Source organism: Solea senegalensis, linkage group LG21 (assembly GCF_019176455.1).
Source record: "Solea senegalensis isolate Sse05_10M linkage group LG21, IFAPA_SoseM_1, whole genome shotgun sequence".
NCBI lineage: Eukaryota > Metazoa > Chordata > Actinopteri > Pleuronectiformes > Soleidae > Solea > Solea senegalensis.
Window position 1 is genome coordinate 1,478,326 of NC_058040.1, and position 19,745 is coordinate 1,498,070.

The window sequence follows — 19,745 nt, forward strand, 5'->3', positions numbered from 1 at the left end:
TTGTGAGGTTCATCTTGCCATTGTATCGAACCAATTTGACGGCAAATGCTGATCCATAGTCTTGAGACAGAAACCTCACCAAAAGTGCAGTGCTGAAAAAAACCACTGGGGGCAGCAGAGGTCTTAAACACTCTCATTGCCCTTTTTGTTCAGGGTTATATGTACATATATCGTATTGTGACCTTTATATCGTGATACATATTTTAGGGTATAACAAATGCACAGAGCTATCAGTTTCAGAAATTCTTCCATTGTCACGACTATATTTAATTTATATCTGAGTAACTTGAGCCACGGTTGATGGTGGAAAGAAGAAGAAGTTAACTCCTCCTCCTCTCTTCTCTCCTGAGGCAAATAGTCAGGTTTCAGGAAGTCACGTCGTGTTCGGTGTGAACACACATGTTGAAAACATTTGGAAATGTTCCTCTTGCTACGTCCAGTAGTGAGCCATGACTTCTGTTTCACAGAAACCTCTCAGCACGACTCATCTGTGTTTGCGTTTGCTCGTCTTGAATTATATCATGATCCATTACTCATGCCTGACGGACTGCACACGCGTCATCACGTCAGTCACGGGGACATCGTCCCAGCCTAATGTGTGCACGGTGACATGATTAACAATGAATGAATGAATGGAGGTTTGGGTCTAATCTGTGGTCATTTGTCTTGAACTGCTTTGTTTTCAGAGCTTTGAAAGGTCTTTAAAACGCCCAAAAAATGGAACTCGTGAAGGTTTCATTACAAAGTTGAACATGGATGACAGGAGACTGTGGTTTGTGATGTGCATGGTCTCACCCGTCAAAGCTAAAACGAGTTTTTCCACAACACTGCACACCTTTCCAGTTGCATGAGAGGGAGATTTATGGTAATTTGCACAGAAGGTGAGGCGATGCTGAAATCCCCAAATTTATTATCCAGCTTACGAGTGGATTTCTCAGCTGTGATAAGGCTTATATTCATAAAGCAGGGTTATTATAATCAACTGCCTGAAGTTCTGGAATGATGCCTCATATTTGTTTGGTCTCAAAAAAAACACGACCTTGTAAAGCTGCATTTATGACATGGCGGCGTGTCCAGCACAATTCAAAAGGTTAATTAAAACACGGCATTCTAAATGTTTTATTGAAAAATCTGTCTGACACCAACTATATGAGATTCACTTTCACCAGAGTTTCAGGACAAATGAATTTTACTTGAATGGAAAAGAAAGACAACGTCTTCTTACAGTTTCTAATCTTGTGTATTTTATTATCGTCATTATTATTATTATTATTATTATTGTTGTTGTTCAATTATTATCTTTTGTTAGTGATTGAAGTTATGAACCAGACACATGATGTGAGATGTTCAACCACTGAAACTGAGACAAAGATAACATCAAGACCTTTAGGGGCCAAGACCATGACTCAAGTGATATGAGATCAAGACTTTTATAGATAGAAACCAAGACAGAAGAAAAACTGAGACTTTTAGAGGCCAAGACCAAGACAAGACCAAGACTTTTAGAGACAGAGTCAAGACCAGGACTCAATCAGGAACAAGCCTTGAAGGGAAACCGATACAAGACCAAGACTTTTATGACCCAAGACAAGACCAGGACTTTTATGAACCAAGACAAAGACCAGGACTTTTCGAAAACCAGACTGAATCAAGACCAAATCTGATACAAAGACTGATACAAGAAGACAGCGGCGTGAAGTGAAGACTGGTGCGTCCTGTTCTTGTATTCAGAGCTGATATTCTGTATATACTGTAGCTGGTGTCGTCGTCATGTCTCTATGAATGTCCCTGTGTATAGTTTTCACGTCAAAGAGGAAGTGAGTTGTGCGTGCACCTCAGAGATTCTCCTTTTATTACAAGCTCACAGTCAATGATCAATGGGTGACTTCCAGTGTCTCTTTACACCGACAGGAACTGGTTGATTCCATTTTTCTGTCTGTCTGATTGTTCAGAATGAAACAATTATACTTGTCTGCTTATGTGATAATCCTTGACATTTAGAGCTGGAATTATTAGGATTATAGGCATTCTATAACGAGACATGGACATTATTGTGAGGCAAAATTGATTTCTGAGGTTATGTAATCCACCGCTGAGGGAAATTGTCCTTTTTTTTTTAATCCTGCTTCAGTCCCAGACTGAGAGAAAACCAATCTATATGCATGTGACAGAGTGAGGAAGCAGCTGAGGATGATGATGATGATGAAGAAGAAACAGCTTTTATGTGGAGAGAGCACTTCAAAGAATCCCAATCCAGTGGTGGCTCAGAGGGCAGGTGTAAACTCTGCAGCCAATCACGATTCTCTTTATGCTGGAAAATGACACAAATCACAGGTGTTTGTTTGTGTGTGTGTGTGTGTGTGTGTGTGCGTGTGCGTGTGTGTGTGGTTTCATTAGTGGCTCTGAACTGAACCTCAACACTTCAACAACACCATTAGCTTCAAACCAAACTTTAGTAAAGTTTAACCTTAAGACCCTAAAACAATGATGCAGAGGAATGTAGATTATTACACTGCAGTGTTTTACCTTAAAGTCCATGTTAACAGCAGCAGCAGTAACAGCAGTCAGCAGCAGCAGCAGCAGTAGCAGCAGTAGCACAGTAACAGCAGCAGCAGCAGTAACAGCAGCAGCAGCAGTAACAGTAGCAGCAGCAGTAACAGCAGTAACAGCAGCAGCAGCAGCATAACAGCAGCAGTAGCAGCAGCAGCAGCAGTAACAGCAGCAGCAGAACGATTGAGACAAAACGACACATGTGATTGTTTAAATGCAAAAACAAAATGGCCTCTTCCTCTCACGTTGGCTGCAGCTCTGCTGGGAGAACAAATCCTCTCTCAAATGCACCATATTGTTGTGAGTGTAAACAGAAGCTGCTGAGTGATAAATCCAGATCAAGCCTGTGTTGAGCTGGTGTTAGTGTGAATATCACACACCTAAAATATCCTCTGCTTTAGAGACGAACAACAGATGCATTTAAAAAACAACTACAACAGAAAACCTGGACCACAAATAACTGCAAAGACTAATCCACTTCCACCACTAATGCAATCGCCTGTAATGTTTATACTCTGTAGGTCACAGTGATTCATTGGTATATTGTCAAAGAAGTGTGATTTAAAAAGAGTGCAATTATTTAAAGCAGCAGTGCCAGGAGACGTAAATAAATAACCACGGCTTACAAACTAAATCATTGTTGATGCTGTACAGAAAAGTCACAAAGTTGTGGATAATGATGAATCACAGAGGATTTCTTCTTATAAATCACACGAGCACGTCGTGATTCCATTTCCACAGTTGAAGTGTTTTCCTCCCACACTCACACTGACGGTGACACTGACGGTGACACTGACCTGATTTCATTTCTCACTGGACGTTGAACTTGTCGGAAAGCTTTGGCTCTGAGGGCAGAAACACTCTGAAAACAGAGACATCTTCATTTTTATTTCAGAAAACAGGTTTCTCCTTTTTTACTATGTGAGTGTTCTCACCTCTAAAATCCTCTAAAGTCCTCGTCAGTTATTATCTTACTGTTGTTTTTAGGAGCTCAGCACTACAGTGGCCAACAGAGGCAAACGCACTGCGACGAACCCAAAACACATGAGAAACGAGCTGCATATTCACAAACACTGCCCAAAACACGTGCAAGTCCCAAAACACGTGCAAGTCCCAAACACCGCAAGTCCCAAAACACGCCCAAAACACCGCAAGTCCCAAAACACCGCAAGTCCCAAAACACCGCAAGTCCCAAAACACCTGCAAGTCCCAAAACACCCGCAAGTCCCAAAACGACAGCAACCTGGTTCTTGTCCACGTCCAGACTAGTGACAGACACACATCATTGTATTTTTAAAGGGAAAAAAAAGACTAATCATGAACTAATCATGATCAATACTACTTTTTAAGTATGATTACTTAGATTTGAGTATTAGTGGATACTGAGTACTGAGTAAATGTCGGTGGACATCCATGTTTAGCAGTTCGTTTAAAATCCAACACAGAAACACATTTGACATTTCAGAGGAGGCGGAGCTTCACTTGCATTCGTCTCCTCTGGGTTTTCTCTGCTTGTCTTTCGCCGGCTCTTCTATGATCGATGTCTAAAACAACACTCACACTGCTGTGATCTTATAGACGTATCTGTTACTCTGGTGGTTCTTTCTATATTTCTTTCATTTCGTCAGACCTTTTATTTTCTAAAGTTTAAACTTTGTAAATCAGTCATATGTTTGATTAATGAATCACCACTTCATTTTTATGCATGTTATTTAATAAATCTTGAATAAAATGCAAATGTACTCGGCGATGCAGAATAAATCTCCTTGTGTTCACCTCATGAACCATAATTCCTCCTCAGATCACTGCACTTTATAACCTCACACACTTTCATAGTTCACTTTATAGTCGTGTATTTGAGGATGAGGAAATATTGTAGCCTGTTTCATAAAAAATCATCTCAGTGTCTCCACACAGAAAATATTAAGTTACATTTAACAACTTGATGATTTTTCTAACTGGACCAGAGAGAGAAAAGCACTTTAAGCAGCAGCAAATCAACTCTGATACAAATGATTTATGACTGAATGAAACCATTTTCTGTCAAATGCAGAAGAATCAGACGAGCTCATGTTCTGGTGTGAACATCAATTATGAAGTGCTACAATCGCTGGAAGAATGCAGCGCCCCCTTGTGGCACTTATAAAATAAATCACTCTGACTGTATGTTGTTGAGCTAGATTAGATATTAATGATAAACCTGTTATTGTGAACGATTTTATCACTGATCATTAATATCGATCAGAAATATGACTTGATTGATGTGGAAGCTTTCGTTGACCATACATTGTTTAAAATCCTCACACTTTTGTTATTATAATCACGTGTTTGAATAGAACAAAACAAACGAGGTTAAATTACACAAAGAGTTCAACTTATTTCACTTGGAAATAAGGATTTGTTTCTTTTTTTTTTAGCGGCAGAAAACTGCTGTAAAAATATTATATGTTAATATTCCACTTTTCCACTTTAAATGAGTAAATCTTTTAAAACTACTTCAGCCTGAAAGATACGTATTAAATATTAAAAATAGTTTTGAGATTTTAACTCTTTAAAGGCCACTTTGTTTTCATATTTTTATTCAATCATTTCCATAAAATACATTTCAAGGGGAATTTGATTCTAATTACTAATGGGCCTTGAGGTGGGTCAATGATTAGCAGGAACATTTATTTTGCAGTGTCAGAAACTTTCTAATGTGTTCCAAGTGGCAGAATGCTGTAACGTTTGATTACGTTTGACTTCCTTTCAACGCTTCTGTAAGAGACCAGTGTGTGTGTGTGTGTGTGTGTGTGTGTGTTCATAAAGCGTCACTCTCATCTTCAGATCAGTTTTCAGAAGAGTTTAAGAATTAAAAACAGAATGGTTGAAAAATGGAACTCTTAAGGGTTAAATATACATTTGAGTTGCCAGAGGAACTCTGTAAGGTTTCAATTTGTTCCCTGAAGACAATATGGATAGGGACTGAAGATCATACGTGTTTCATCATCTTGAAACAAGAAAGGCAATTAAAATGCTTTTGTGTAAACGTTGTGTAACGTTGTGTAATGTGTGTCGTGTGCAGCACTGGACACAATGAAAGAAAAAAGCTTCATCACAAAAGCAGAGAAGTGGCTGCTGAGGATTTGACTCTCTTTAAAGAGACATGAAAAAGAAGCAGATTCTCTCCCTGGTCTTTAACTGAGGCTCTCGCTGCGTTCAGGAGATACCACCCCCGTGCTCCTCCCCCGCTCCTCCCCCTCAGACTGCTTTGAAGACAGAAGGATGTCACACATGCAGCCACCTCGCTCACTTTCCTCCTCGTCCCCTCGGCTAATTTTCTCCTCCAGTCTCGTTCCACTTGACAGGCATTTCTCTGAAAACCATTTAGAAGAAGACTTTCATTTTCCGCTCCTCTTCACCTCATCAGCTGTGAGGAAGCATTAAGATCTGAGATGAGAGCAGACCAGAACACTGACACTCACGTCTTAATGAATTCACTGTATGGCCAATATTCAAAGTTTCACCCAAAATAGAAGAATAAAAAAAATCTCCTCACTGTCTTTGAAACAAAAGCTTTACATATTTTTGTCTCCGGTCTTAAATTTTTAAAATCATCATTTTTAAGATCAAAGAAGATGGAGTTTTGAAACAATGAATGATTCAAAGAATTTAAACCAAACCTTTGTGTTCCACTTTTGAAACTCTGTGTGATTCAGTGGAGCAGCAGCAGGAAACAGCAGCAGTAACAATATCAGCAGCAGAAACAATATCAGCAGCAGAGACATTAGTAACAGCAGCAGTAACAATATAACAATATCAGCAGCAGAGACAATATCAGCAGCAGTAACAATATCAGCAGCAGCAGTAACAATATCAGCAGCAGAAACAATATCAGCAGCAGAGACAATATCAGAGACAATATCAGCAGCAGCAGAGACAATATCAGCAGAGACAAGAGTAACAATATCAGCAGCAGTAACAATATCAGCAGAAACAATATCAGCAGCAGAACAATATCAGCAGAGCACATTAGTAACAGCAGCAGTAACAATATCAGCAGCAGTAACAATATCAGCAGCAGAAACAATATCAGCAGCAGAGACATTAGTAACAGCAGCAGTAACAATATATATATATGCATATATATATATGTATATATGTATATATATATATATATATATATATATATATATATATATATATATATATATATATATATATATATATATATATATACACGAGATAAAGACACCGTGTCATTCATTGATGAAGACACATGTCCTCGGCGTGTCTCAGTGTGGAACGATTGTGAAGTTGTAAACGCAGCAGCTGACCCGAGGCCGCAGTTCCCTGATCGCACGCTCACACAAACCAGTGACAGGTGAACGAGCAGCTTCTACCTGCTCCACACACACAAACACAGAGAAGATTCTGCTGCAGATATTTTTGTGTTTGTATCTCAGAGAAAAAAAAAGGGGCAAAACAGCTCAGTGGCACTTTATAGAAGATCCGCCCCCTCTGTTGCCCTAAATTGAATTTTATAATCTCCTCCAGCAGCTCCCCCTCCTCTTCACTCCTCCTTTTACCGCAGGCTTTGGCATTTGCTGTGACTTCATCCTCAGATAACTGAAGCATCAAACCACACACCTTCACTTGTTCTGTCACACAAACACACACACAGGCACACACACAGGCACACGCACACACACACACACACACACACACACACACACACAATAAATACCATTAATAACTAAGAATTACACAAAACATTCTTATTTTTCATCTGATTACAATCACTCACACAAACATCTACAGATCCACACTGTTCCTGCTGCTGCTGCTGCTGCTGCTGCTGTTCCTGCTGCTGCTGCTGCTGCTGCTGCTGTTTCTGCTGCTTCTGCTGCTGCTGCTGTTTCTGCTGCTGCTGTTTCTGCTGCTGCTGCTGCTTTTGCTGATGTACATGAAGGGAAACAATCATCAAACACAGGTTTTGATTATTGATAACTCGCTGCCTTCATCTCACCTTTCATAACATTTGCCGACTGTTCAAATGTCAATCATCACATTCTCTTCGGCCTTCGATGTGTGTGTGTGTGTTTGACATTTTTAACATTTGTCTTTTTACAGTACAGCACTGGTCGACTGTGTTGTTTTAAATTTGAATTACAGATACATTAGTTTGAATTGAACTGCGTGTATTAAGTATTGAAATGTACGAGTGTCATTGAATGCACCTCGTAGCTGCTGCTCTGAGCTCCACAAGTGAACATGACGTCTTTATGCGTCTGTTGAGACGACAGATGGTGGAACGCGGTCGACAGTTGAGGCTCTTTTGTTTCCTCTTTGTTGCTCTTGTTGAAAGTACAGTGAGTTTGCGGCACAGTTTCTTTCTCCCTATTGTCACTTTCATTTTAATTCCATACGGCTCGAGTTCCTTTTCTGCAAATGTTTGAATTATTAAAGTGTGGTTTTCAGGAGGGAGCAGAGACATTTGTGGAGATCACATCTTTTTTAATGGCGCCCTGCAGCCACAGTGTACAGCAGCTTCATGCTGCTACTCACAGTGACGTGCGCGACGCTCACATTACATTTACATGTGTTTTGTTCTGAGTTTGCAAAAATGATTTTACACGGAAACACGGAAAAATAGAATGAATGAAAACTGTGTCAGTGATTCACAGAAAACGAATTATTAATTATTCAAAGATTTAATTTATATGTAAAATATTTATTACACCAATGTGCTTTTAAACAATCAATACAGGGTGGTCACCTTGTAATAAAGGCATATTTCAAAGACGTATTAATGATTTAAGTCAATCAGATTATGATTGAATTGCTTTATTTTATTTAAAAAACATACATGGTTAAAATATTTGTTTTTAGTTTTTTTTGCCTCTGCTTCCGATGATCTGACGTTCTTTCGCTGTAAAATGAGTCATTTGTTAGTGAAACAAAGCCGTGTTTGGCAGCACATGATGGTCTGTATTTTTAAAAAAAGAAGGAAATCATTGTTGAAAAGTCATATTGAATCGTATTCATCTGAAAATCATGATCTTTACTGTCGTCATTTACAATAGATACAAATGTGCCAGTAATCGCGGGTTAACCATGACATTAATGCGATTAATCGCAATTAAATATTTGAATGGTTTGACAGCACTAATTATTATTGATCGGTGTTTCCTCAAATCCACAAAGCAAGAGCAGACTCACATTTACAAACAACAATAATCATTTCATTAATAAATGATTTGCATCAAAAACACAACCGTTTAATTGCAGCGTTTGTTTCAAATGCTAAAAAAGATCCACTTTTCCGTTTCAGTGTCTTCTCGTCTTTAATAACCTGTGATCGTTTAATATCGTGACGCTGTTTTTTTACAGCACAGTGTTTGAAAAGTTCAGGATCATGATATCATTTGCGTAACGTTTTGTGTTAAATGTCACATTACGCCTGCGACATGCGTCGACACTGTCACTACGACTTTCAGTAGGAGTGATAATTGCACTATTACTCCCTCTGGCAAGTGTCAACAGTCTCTCCAGAGGGAAATGAAAAAAGAAAGACGCCTCGTGCAGCCATCTGCTTCTTCTCTAACATCACTCGTCACTTTTTTTTGAAACAATAAAGCAATCAACAAATCACACGAGCTGCAACATAAAGAATCTATTTATTCTGCAAATATTGTCATTGTGTAAAAATGTATAATAGATTTTCACTTTGGTTTTGTCTGTAACTTATAGATGAAATGATTTATTATTTATGCTCATAGTCTTTTGTACAGTAGTTTAATTACTCACTGATTTATGACTGAATGACTGAAACTCACGATGAATCGCATTAATGTCACAGTTAACTCGCGATAAATCGCATTAATGTCACAGTTAACTCACGATGAATCTCATTAATGTCACAGTTAACTCGCGATGAATCGCATTAATGTCACAGTTAACTCACGATTAATCGCATTAATGTCACAGTTAACTCGCGATTAATCGCATTAATGTCACAGTTAACTCGCGATTAATCGCATTAATGTCACAGTTAACTCGCGATTAATCGCATTAATGTCACAGTTAACTCGCGATTAATTGCATTAATGTCACAGTTAACTAGCGATTAATCGCATTAATGTCACAGTTAACTCGCGATTAATCGCATTAATGTCACAGTTAACTCGCGTTTAATCGCATTAATGTCACAGTTAACTCGCGATTAATCGCATTAATGTCACAGTTAACTCGCGATTAATCGCATTAATGTCACAGTTAACTCGCGATTAATCGCATTAATGTCACAGTTAACTCGCGATTAATCGCATTATTGTCATAATTAACTAGTGATTAATCGCATTAATGTCATAGTTAACTCGTGATTAATCACATTAATGTCATAATTAACTAGTGATTAATCGCATTAATGTCATAGTTAACTCACGATTAATCGCATTAATGTCATAGTTAACTCGTGATTAATCGCATTAATGTCATAGTTAACTCGTGATTAATATCACATTTGTATCTATTGTAAATGTCCCATTATTTCTCCACATTTTAATGTTCTTATCAACATAGAAAAGTGGATCTTCTTGCTTTGTGCAGATGTTTTTTTATTGAGACAATATCTCTGTCACCTGCATATTGTGAATTATTGCTCTTATTGTGAGAGCCACACAATAATAAGAGAGGCTGTGTATCAGCTGCAGTGTGTGTATGAATAAAGTGCCGGGGTTTAATAACAAGCTAATCCAAGCTAAAGGAGCTAGCGGTCTTCGGCGGTCTGCCAGCTTGGTTGGTAACACTGCAGACATCATGACGTGGATGAAATGATCCAGACTGCGTTGGAAACAGAGAAGCGCACACTGAAAACACAACGTTAGCTACTAACTCTTTTGTGCGCAGCGTGCCTGTTGTTGTGTTTCCGCTCTAGCTCGATCTGGTGCTCGGCCAAAAAGAACGTTAATCTCACGATAAAAACATTGCCACTGTTAAAATGGGTTTGTGTTATCGATGTTAATAACACATTAATAACACGTTTAACTGACAGCACTAATGATTACATATATCACACAATCATATTTTGATACATCACGATATTTGGGAGGTTATTCATGTTTTTATTAATCATAGTTTTGTTTGAGATAATGACGGAAAGTAAATATTTCGCTCTTTAGATGAAAGAACAGAGATAAAAACATAATCTGTGGATCTCGCGTCGTCAAAAACAACCACAAACAGAGGCTTTAATGAAATTTTGTGAAAACTACGTGAAAACTTCAAACATGGACTCATTTCTGTTACTGGCATCGCTTCAGCTGCTACAGTTGGAAATCTAGCTAATGAGTTAATTAGGCTAAACAAATGATAACAAAGTAAAAACTTGATTAAACACATTCGTCTTTTTGGCCAGAAAAACAGAGAGTGAGGCCAAAAACAGAGTTTTCTTTGATTTATATCAACGTTCAGCCACTTTGATTTTGGATGCATTTAAATTTCTTTAAAAGAACGATGATGATACATGATGTCAGTTAAACCATGTTGTTTTTATTCTCATTTCAACCTCAGAGAAAAAGAATCAGAATGAATAAAACTCACATTAATCCCTGAGGGAAAATGGGATTATGTTTAAATTCACACTTACACTTAATAATTATGTTAATTCAAACTAAATTTACCAGGTTATTTGTAGAAAACTTCAACTATAGTTTGAATAAACCTGGTTATTTCAGGTGAAGAAGGGATTCAATAATCGTTTTTCAACTCATTTCCTTGAGTATTTTACAAAGCCTTCATGTATTTATAAAGAATAACGTAATTTGAACATGAAAAGAAAGACGTTCTCCACTAGAAGCATGTTTCATTAAATGTTGTGATTCATAAAGTATGAAGAATAAATCGAGTTTCTTCATGTTATGTTGAAAAACTGCAAACGTGAAATAAAACACTCAAAAACATGATGTTATTATGTCGACTAATGTAAAGAAATATAAGAAATGATTGACCAAATCCATTCAAACACCGCAGCAGGAATGTGTGTGTGTGTGTGTGTGTGTGCGTGTGTGTGTGTGTGTGTGTGTGTGTGTGCGTGGTGTGTGTGTGTGTGCGTGTGTGGGTGTGTGTGTGCAGCGTGTGTGTGTGTGTGTGTGTGTGTGTGTGTGTGCGCAGTGTGCGTATGCAGGCGCAGGTAAAAGGTGTGTGTGTGTGTGTGTGTGTGTGTGTGTGCGTGTGTGTGTGTGTGTGTGTGAAGGTCTTTCATCTGTTTAAAGCAAGAACTAAAATAGAAGTGAAAGAGAAAAGTGTTCATGCGTATCATTGAAAATGTCGTGTGAACAATAAAGCAGAAAGATGACATTAATAAGAGAAGTAGATGCAGGTTCTGAAAGATTCCAGCAGAAAATCAAACATAATGGTTTCATTACACCACGTTCACTCTCTCACACAGAGACTTTGTCTCAGCTTCACTTCAATAAAACTTATGACCTTTAACACATTAATAATAATACAAAGAAAAAGCTTGAACTCCAGTTTAAACAAACTCAACTCAACACTTTCTCAGTGTCTCCGTTGGTTTGAATGAGACGTTTATTCCCAGTAAATCTGTCTCGCCGTCTTCATGGACTCCTGTGTGTCCCGTTTGTCCCCGTCTCTCATTCTGCTGCTTATTTTCAATGAAATATTTATTTTTGAAACGATTCGTTTAATAATCGATTAATTACATTTTAGTTTAGAACCAAATTTTAAAGCTTCAGGTCAGAATCTGAGCTCTAGTATTTTACACAGAGAGCCTGCATCACTGATTGAACTGGTTCTGGTTCTGGTACAAAGACCTCGACGTGAACTCTGCAGACTCGTGGTTTCCCCTGCGCTGCTTTTGCTAATGAGTTATTCATGCTCATGAAATGTTGATTAATTGCAGCGTCTCAGGCCACAGGAGCGATCATGTCAACTGTAATGTTATTATTGGGTTATTTCTTACAGAGTCATTACTTCCTGTCTGAAGCTTGAAAATAAAAGTCAATAACAGAACATTAAGAAAAGCATGGTTTGACTTTCTTCATTTAGACATAATTATAACATATTCATGTAATCATTGATACAGTCCAACGCTGCAGGTTTCCAGTGTTCCAACGTCAAGGAGAGCAGAAAACCCAACAGTTCACACGATGAACAAACACGAGGCATCAGTGGAGACAAGAAGCGTCTGCCTCGACAGGTTGGGGTGAAAGAAAAAATGGAGGACAGAGGAGAGGAGGGGGAGAGAAAGGACAAGAGGGACAGGAGGGGGAGACCAAGAGCAGAGACACAGGACAGTTAGAGACAGTGATGACATGTTTATACAACTATGATGTCATATATAGAAGCAGCAGCAGAGACTGTTGATTTACAAATATACTGATATCAACTTTAATTATAGCATCATAACAATGGTGATGACATGTATGATAATAAGAATAACAATAGCCTCGAAAACTGGATCTGGATCCTGCATCATGGGGACACACAGAGAGAGAGGGGAGAGAGGGGAGAGGGGAGAGGAAAGGAAAGGAAGGAAAGACATATAATAAAGTCATATTCACACCCTGTGTGTGAGAGAGTGAGTGTGACAGAGTGCAGTCTAGGTCTATAGCAGCATAACTAAGAGATGGTCCAGGTTTTTTAAGTCTAATTTAAATACAGAGAGAGGCTCCGCCTCCCGAACTGTCATTTCAGAAAGTAACGAGATGAAACAAAGTATTCACTGCAACAAAAAAAGAGCCCAGTCTTAATCTTAGTTTTAAGATAAGACATGTTTAGTTTGGCAGTGACGCACAGAGCAGCGTTGTCTTTGGCAGCCATTCTAGATTTAGTCTTAGTTTTAGTCTTTTGGACGCTCATTTCTATATGTGATAGTTTTAGTCCAATTTTAAAAGACGAAAACTCAAAAAAGTTTTAGTCAGTTTTAGGTTAAAAAAAAGAAAGAAGTATACTCTTTTAACAAACCCATTTAGGTCAATAAGTATTGGAGATTACTGTTGGACAGAAACGGTTAATCTCCATATTTCAACTTTTCAACAGTGTTTTTCATGAATTGATGCCGACGTCATCATACAACAGTGTCACACATAAGTTTGACATGAAATTTCCTCGGCTTGGAAGGGCTCGGGGCGGAGGTAGTTTACAGCGAGCCCCGCCCGGACCTGCCCCCGGCGCCACTGCCCATCGGAGCAGACTGTCCTCAGTGCGCCCCGGTGACGCGACGAGCGTAAATCGTCACATTGACAGATTACGCGCACACTAAGCAGAAACGTGGTGCACTTTGAACGTCTGACAAACACACACTGACATTTACGTCCATGCACGTCTCGTCATGTTTCGACGTCAAACATCGTTATCATCATGACAAAACAACACTGGCACAGAGCAGCGGTGCCTCGGCCTGTCGCCTCACAACCTGAAATAAAACACATTTTTAAGATTTATCGGCAGTGATGAGCATGTCTCATGACAAACCTCCGCCTTTTTCCTGCACAGCAGATGAAACTCATCCATCCTTAGATCGTCCGTTACTTGAATGCGTCGCGTCGACACAAACCTGGATGACGTGATGAATCGCCACAGTCCTCACAGAGTTTGAGCTGTTTTCTTTCTCTGAGTTACACAAGTTTGCTGTGAGGAGAAAATGATTATTTCTTGTATGTGAACAGGAAATAACCTTCATCATTCAGACACAGAAAACAACATTCACTTCAGGAAAAAGCCTGAAACTAAAGCCATGATACAGTGGACAATAAAATAAAGAAAGTTTCTATTTTCTCTGAATTGAGTGGAAGTTTTGAGCTGAACTCACGTTTCCTGCTGCTCACATTCCTCAGTGTGATCGTTGTAGTAGATCAAATATAAGTAAATGAAGAATTTAGATTCATATTCCAGAGTCAAACATAAAATGTACGTAAATCTTTAAATGTTGAATTCCTAAACAGACAAAATCTGAAGAGCTCCACACTGGACCTTTAATAATCTCATGTGAGGACTTTGAATAATGATGAGGACAAAGAAAATCACCTGACAGCAAAAAATACAAAATAATATAGTAATATAATATTAATACAAATCCTGCTGCACTTTAAAAAGAGAAAGCACTCTGAGAGCACAAAGCCCTGCTCTGTTTCATACTATTTATTATTCCACAACATTAACAACCACAACGATATTATGACTTTTCTTCGACATCCCATAATCATTTCATCCAAATGCATCTTTTATTCTTTGAGTTCTTCGACACTGAGTCTGTTCACACACACACACACACACACACACACAGAAGTTGTATTGTTTGTTTTTCTTTAGGATAGTGCAGCATGAATATGTAACATCACCTCAGGAGAGGAGGTGATGTTTTCTGTGTGTGTGTATGTGTGTGTGTGTGTGTGTGTCTGTGTCACTATGACTGTAATCACAGAGGCACACACACACACACACACACGTACAGTATATGCAGAGGTTATAGTTTGATGCTCACAGGAAGGAAAGGTTCGTTTTTGCTACCTGTGAGGACATGGTCATGTGACCTGTAGTCACACACGAGTATCCTTTCAAATCAGGAAGGAAAATAAAGATTCACACTCATTTTTCATGAAGTTCGGTGTCAAAAGATCAATTATTACACTGAATATTTTTTCATAAGTCAGAGGAGACAGTGGCCTGATGTTCACTACCTGCGCAGGTCCTGCAGGTGTGCAGGTCCTGCAGGTGTGCAGGTCCTGCAGGTGTGCAGCCTCAGGTGTTCAGGTCCTGCAGGTGTGCAGGTCCTGCAGGTGTGCAGGTCCTGCAGGTGTTCAGGTCCTGCAGGTGTGCAGGTCCTGCAGATGTTCAGGTCCTGCAGGTGTGCAGGTTCTTCAGAATCCAGTGGATCGGACGTTGCTTTATAAAAAAAACACGGATGACACAAGCTTTTTTTAAGTATAAAAATATGAAGAACTTTGATGAACTTTGACGACTGTGATGTTCTCTGATTGTCACTGTCAATCATGTGCAGCTGTTGTGTGAGTGTAAAGGACAATTGTAGAGAAACTGCTGAGGCTGGAATGTCTTCACCTGCTCAGATAATGAAGAGACGTGGAGATGAGGAGGAGGGACAGTCCCTGATGAAGAGTCCTCTTCCTGTCCTGTTGACTGTGAGCATGAGTATTCATGCTCACAGAGCAGATCATCACATGAATCTTTGTGTGATGAAAAAAAAACAGTTTAAAAAAGAACATTCACACACACACACACATACACACACAACCATGTCAACCCACTTGTGTCCAGATAAGCTACATGTTGCCTAGCAACGCAGCTGTAGAACAACCCCGGCACGTTTGTAGCCGCTACACTGTTAGCAAAGAGTCATTCTACAGGGGGCTCTATGTGATGAATGGATGAATCTGCTCGAGCCGAAGGAAACAAGCGTCTGAACAGAAACTTATTGATTCCTTTGTTCATGTGTGTTTGTCCTGCACACGGGGAAGTGATCTCATGTGCACCACATGATCTGTATATCTGTGTGTGTGTGTGTGTGTGTGTGTGTGTGTGTGTGTGTGTGTGTGTGTGTGTGTGTGTGTGTGTGTGTGTGTGTGTGTGTGTGTGTGTGTGTGTACGTGTACGTGTACGGAGACAGAGAGACTAAAATGTGGTTGACGATGTTTCTGGTCATCCATCACCTGCATAAATCACAATCATCATAAATCACAGCCCTCGAGCGCAGATAAACATGCGTGTGCACATACTTACATAAATATGCATAGTGGCGACACACACACACACACACACACACACACACACACACCTGCATACACAGGGACTCGCTCAGTTTGCTCCGAGCTTGGACTCAGTGAATCAGATTTCCTCGGGGAGATGTTTGATTGTTTGAGAACTAACAACTGCACAGTTTGCATCTCATGCCTCTCACACACACACACACACACGCACACACACGCACACACACACACGCACACACACACAGTGTTTAACTGTGAATGATGATGAGCCGTGGACTCTCACAGGTCCACTTCCAGGATGTTGTAATGAAATACAGTCGATGTTGTTAGAGACAGAAACTCACCGCAGCGCCGTCAGTCGGCGGCCATCTTGTTCACATCTGTTTAAAAGTAAAGAAAGAGGACAAGTAAACAACGACAGACACTTTATTATGAATCATGAGTTACTTTTCTTTATGTCAAAATAATACTGAAGGTAGTGGTGTGTGGTAAATATTATTTTATTTGGAAGCAGTTTTAGTGATTTTTCTTCTGTTTCCATGGTAATTATGAATTAATTATACACAGTTGATTTATTTAAAGGTTGTTTTTTATGATTAAAGGCATTTTATGTCTTTATGGGTTGTGTTGTTTTCAGGTTTTTTACTTTTGTGGATCATGTGCTTGTTAAAACCCAGGGCAGAATTCATACACAGATTCAATCATTTAAAAGTAAATTGATTAAATTTCATTGTATGTTCTAAATGATTTATTATAATGAATTCATTTGACATGAATGTAAAATAATTTTCTGCTGATTTCACAGTCTGTGTTTTCTGAGTCATGAAGCTCAAGGCAGAATATTGCACTTGCTTATGTATTCATGCATTCATGCATTCATGCACGAGCATTAATCTGACTACATACACTGTGTTTGTGTTTATAAAGAAAAGACATATTTCAACAACAATAAAGATATTATGCACTAAACTACATATTTACTACATTCACTATGGTTCGAGGGTCTTGTGTGTGTGCGCGTGTGTGCGCGCGTGTGCGCCTGTATGTGCGTGTGCATGTGTGTGCGTGTGTGTGCGTATGATTTCTGTGATTTTTATGCATGAACACATGCATTATGGGGATCAGGTAAATCAGTCACTGAGTGGAGGTGAGAGAGTGAATGGTTGTGTGTCCCTGTGATGGACTGGTGACCCGCCTATCGCCCTCTGTCAGCTGGGACTGGCACTGCAGCCCTGACCCTCCTGTGGAGGATAAAGTGTTAGAACATAGATGGATTCTGACAGTTCCTCCTGTGTGTGTGTGTGTGTGTGTGTGTGTGTGTGTGTGTGTGTGTGTGTGTGTGTGTGTGTGTGTGTGTGTGTGGAACGCTGTTATCCACTGTATCACTAACGATGGTTAACTGTCAGTTTTTCCAAACTTCCGATGTAAACAGAACAACAATTTCATCCAATCATCGATGATTCACCTGAACGTGTTTAAAGCAACAATGTCAAAGATAAACAAACCATAATTATACATTTTCAAGTCACTGAAGCAAATAATTGGCTCCAGAAGAAAATGGTGTCATCCTCAGAAGAGGATCCTTTTGTTTCTTCTCCTTCATGACTTTGCTCTCACACAGTGTGTGTGTGTGTGTGTGTGTGTGTGTGTGTGTGTGTGTGTGTGTGATCTGCATAGATCAAGAGCTTATTATATAATCTGATATATTTTTATTATAAATACAAGCATCAGCTCCTCAGGAAGTTTTTTCTCTCTGTGTATAATTGTTGTTTTTCAGGTTTCAGGAATAAACTTGGTCACGGTGCTTTAATGTGTTTGTGTTTGAATCATTAGTGAGGATTAGAGCTGAGGTGTGTGTCTGTTACTGTGTTACTGTCCCACACACACACACACACACACACACGCTGCAGTACAGACAGTATATTTCACTCTCATTAACTTTACTTTTCACCAAAAGAACCGACTTGACACATTCTGTCTCTCCAGTCTGCTGCTCTTCAGGGAAATATGTGAACACACACACACACACACACACACGCACGCGACGCACGCACAAGACGCGCACACACACACACACGCACACACACACGCACACACACACACACAGTGGAAGTAGAACAGGCTAATTGGAGTCGTGAATGGAGTAAGAGTGTTGTGTTTTCCCTCTTTGTGAGCGAGTGGCTGCCATTTGTCTCTGTGTGACTTCCAGCTGTCCTGACTCTGAGTGAACTCATTACATCATGTTTACATCCTGCTAATTAGTTTCCTAATTAAAAAGACGTGAAGGCGTGAGAGGAGGTGGACGACTTTGCTCTGGACGCGTAACCTGCTCGAGAAAAGAGCAGAAGCTCAACTGTCTGACTGTTAAATATGAATAATAGTGGGATTATGAGGAAATACACACACTGTGTATTATATAGTATATAGTATATATATTGAATTTGATAGTAAAGTTGGTAAGACTTATTCATCAACTAGCTACTAACGAGCATGTTTGACAATTATTAACATCTTTTTATTCTGTTTTTTTATTCTATAATATTTAATCACGATTAATCGCATAAATGTCATAGTTAACTGATTAATCGCGTTAATGTCATAGTTAACTGATTAATCGCATTAATGTCACAGTTAACTCGTGATTAATCGCATTAATGTCACAGTTAACTCGTGATTAATCGCATTTATGTCACAGTTAACTCGTGATTAATCGCATTAATGCCATAGTTAACTCGCGATTAATCACATTAATGTCACAGTTAACTCGTGATTAATCGCATCAATGTCATAGTTAACTCGCGATTAATCGCATTAATGTCATAGTTAACTCGCGATTAATCGCATTAATGTCATAGTTAACTCGCGATTAATCGCATTAATGTCATAGTTAACTCGTGATTAATCGCATTAATGTCATAGTTGACTCGCGATTAATCACATTAATGTTTAGTTGACTGCTCGCATTAATGAGTTAACTCATGATTAATCGCATTAATGTCACAGTTAACTCATGATTAATCGCATTAATGTCACAGTTAACTCATGATTAATCGCATTAATGTCATAGTTAACTCGTGATTAATATCACATTTGTATCTATTCTAAATGTCCCATTATTTCTTCTCATTTTAATGTTCTTATCAACATAGAAAAGTGGATCTTCTTGCTTTGTGCAGATGTTTTTTTATTGAGACAATATCTCTGTCACCTGCATATTGTGACTTATTGCTCTTATTGTGAGAGCCGCACAATAAAAAGAGAGTCTGTGTATCAGCTGCAGTGTGTGTATGAATAAAGTGTCGTGGTTTAATAACGAGCTAATCCGAGCTAAAGGAGCTAGCGGTCTTCGGTGGTCTGCCAGCTTGGTTGGTAACACTGCAGACATCATGACGTGGATGAAATGATCCAGACTGCGTTGGACACAATACAATAAAAACTTTGACACCATTAATAACGCGTTTAACTGAA

General features: G+C 39.1%; 1 protein-coding gene across 1 annotated transcript in view; it reads left to right on the top strand.

Moving 5' to 3' along the window:
- lrrtm4l1 (leucine rich repeat transmembrane neuronal 4 like 1) overlaps positions 1–19,745 on the top strand; it is a 47,892-nt gene that overhangs the window by 22,533 nt on the left and 5,614 nt on the right. The gene's annotated exons all lie outside the window — the stretch shown is intronic.